Raw genomic sequence first — 3,323 nt, 5'->3', positions numbered from 1 at the left:
AGCAGGGTGGAAGGGGTCAATGGGATAGAAAGGGGGGATATGTCTAATACTCTCAAAAATAAAGATTTTTTTTAAAAAAAAGAGGTAATAAAAATAAAATGTTAACAAATGATTTTCATTAAGACACTATGAGAGTAACAACAAAAGCCAAATTTGGGGAAAAGATATTCACAAAAAAATATATTCAACAAGGGCTGGTATACAGAATATATTTATCCTATAACCAAGTAATAAAACAATTAAAAACCCAATAAAATGGAAAAAAAAACCACTTGAAATGGTCCATCATAAAATAGGTTCTTCAAATTACCAATAAGCATATGAAAATATGTTAGTCTTTAATTTACTCATGAAGAAAATGAGTATTAAAACCATAATGAGACACTACTAAATGTCCATCAGAATTTCTAAAGATGTTTAAATACTGACAATAAAGTAACAGTAATGATTTGAAGCAATCCGAAGTTTTGTATACTTGTAGAGAGACTGTATATCTGTACAAACTGTTTCAAATACTAACCAAATGGTGAAATACACATCTCTATGATATAGTTATTTCACTTTTAAGTACATACTCAAGATAGATAAGCATTTATTTCCATCCACCCAGGACCTGTATACACATATAATGCACTATATTAGCTAGTTCTATAGATATTTAAAAAGGCAGTTCAATGCTCATCTTTCAATTCCATCCTCCCCTTTATGTCCATTTGTTGAATTCTGCTTAAGTCTGAATCTATTAAATTCACTGATCTGTTCATCTATTTTTTAAAAACATTTTTATTTATTTCAGAGAGGAAGGGAGAGGGAGAGAGAGAGAGAGAAACATCAATGGTGAGAGGGAATCTTGATTGGTGGCCTCCTTCACACCCCACACTGCGGATTGAACCGGCAACCTGGGCATGTGTGCTGCCCGGGATTCAAACCAGTGACCTCCTGGCTCATAAGTCAATGCTCAACCACTGAGCCACGCCGGCCTGGTTCTGTTCACCTGTTGAATTCACTTTTTCTGGCTACCTAATATGTGAAAAGTACTTTTAGAGACATTGTAGATACAAATGACTATTTATTTATTTATACATTCAAAAAATATCTCTTGAATGCTAATCATATGCCAGGTATTATGTTAGATGTTGGGCATAGAATGGTGAATAAGGGAGACTTTGTTTCTGCCTTATATTCTAGTAAGAAGCAAGTGTTCAAGAAATAAGACAAGTTCAAGAAATAAGAAAGTAGGGGAGGGAGGGGGCAAGGGGAAGAGATCAACCAAAGGACTTGTATGCATGCATATAAGCCAAACCAATGGACATGGACAACAGGGGGATGAAAGCATGAGTGTGTGTGTGTGGGGGGGGGGGAGGGAGATTTAATGGGGGGGGTGAGGACACATTTGTAATACCTTAACTAATAAAGAATTAAAAAATATTTTTTAAAAAAGAAATAAGGCAAGTGAATAAAATGATTGACATTCTGAAAGAAAATATAGTGGAAGAAACAGATGAATAAGAAAAATTTCATGCAGTTTAGAAATTGGTATAATTAGGATATGTCATAGTACTTTAAGAATAGAAAAAGAAAATAATTCTACTGTGGATAACGTGGGAGAAGGTGGTAGATATTTACTTATTTGGAAATGGCTTCTAGTTACATCTATAAGGTTTTACTTCTCTGTTGTTTCTGATCATAATCCAAGAATTAAATCTTTTCTCTCATCTATTCTCTTTAATATTCTTATGTCTATGGCAATCTTTCCTTCTACTTCCAATCCTCAAGTGCTTCCTCCCATGCCTAAGTTTTTTACTGTTTCAAGACATAAAAATTACTCTTAATGTGGAGACCCTATAACTTTTGCCATAACTGTACCCTATTTTCATTTCAGCTCTTCATCATTCCTGAATCTCTGTTAGGTAGAATCTACTCATTTCCTTACATCTTGTGTAGCTGAGTTTCAGGAGACAGATTCATCATTAATTTTGTCTTTCAATGATATTTACAGAGCATTATTCCTCTAGCCTGGTGGGAAAAAAACCTTTGCCTCTGAGTCATGTGTCAAGCAGTTAAGAAATTTCTTCTCCTTTTCATTCCATGGTACTGCCTGGGCACATTGCCAACTATAAATGTATGCACTTGTAACCTTCAAATTCCATCTCTACCATCTGAACCTAGATAGAGCTTTCAACACCTCTTCACATCTCCCCTAAGAATACTCTGACACCAAAACCTTTTGGTCAATGTAGATGTGATTGATTATTTCACTGGGCAGACAGAAGAGTTGGATTATATCTCATACCTTACAGGAGGTCCTTCAATTTCGCATAAAGTATTTTTTATCTTCAAAGACCCTTCTCTCTGGAGACATTAGGGGTATTCTTCCTTTCAATTTGTTAAAATCATTAGTCTCTAAAAGAGTTCACATTGTGCCCCCCCAATTTTAACAGCTTTATTGAAGTATAATATTTGATACACAAAGAATTGCACATATTTAAATGTGTACAATTTAATGATTTGAGACATATATGCACACCCATGATAACATCACTATAATCATGGCGATAAAGACCTTAATAAAGTAGTTCTTTCAAATTTTTCATGCAGGTAAACTGTATTCAATAAATCTCACATATAAGTATAGCAGTAGCTCTGCCAAAATGAATTGAAGGGACAGTTTCCATATAGCACTTAAAATCACCCTTTCCCTCACAGTCAAATCTTGACTATAGCTTTATTATTGATTCAAATTCACTGTGTGTAAATAAGTGTGTGTGTCTGTGTGTGTGTGTGTGTGTGTGTGTGTGTGTGTGTGTGTGTGTGTGAGAGAGAGAGAGAGAGAGAGAGAGATAGTTAGTTGTCCATATATGTGCATTTTCATATGTTTAAAGCAATCATTAAGTAAACTCTGTTTTTACTCTATTATACATTATGATCTTGATAAAGCCCTGAGACTACATAAACTCTCAGAGATCTCTTGATACAAGGGGATAAAGCTGTTTAGCAATGATCTTGTTGCATGCAAACAGCAGAACAAGGAAATGAAGCACTTTACATAATGGAACTTCAGAAAGTTCTTTCCTGAAATAGTATGTTTCCCATTACACAATGCAGAGAGATTTTTTTAATTCTCCTGGTTAGTATTCTTTTTCTTTATTGATTAAGGTATTACATATGTGTTCTTGTCCTTCAATTGCCCCCCACCCCCGCTCGAGCCCTCACCCTCTTAGTGTCTGTGTCCATTGGTTAGGCTTACATGCATGCATATAAGTCCTTTGGTTGATCTCTCCCCTTTCCCCCGAGCCTCCCCTGCCTTCCCTGTGAGGTTTGCC

Source organism: Myotis davidii, unplaced genomic scaffold (genome assembly GCF_000327345.1).
Source record: "Myotis davidii unplaced genomic scaffold, ASM32734v1 scaffold1615, whole genome shotgun sequence".
In the NCBI taxonomy this organism is placed as follows: Eukaryota; Metazoa; Chordata; class Mammalia; order Chiroptera; family Vespertilionidae; genus Myotis; species Myotis davidii.
Note: the sequence above shows the minus strand (reverse complement) of the source record.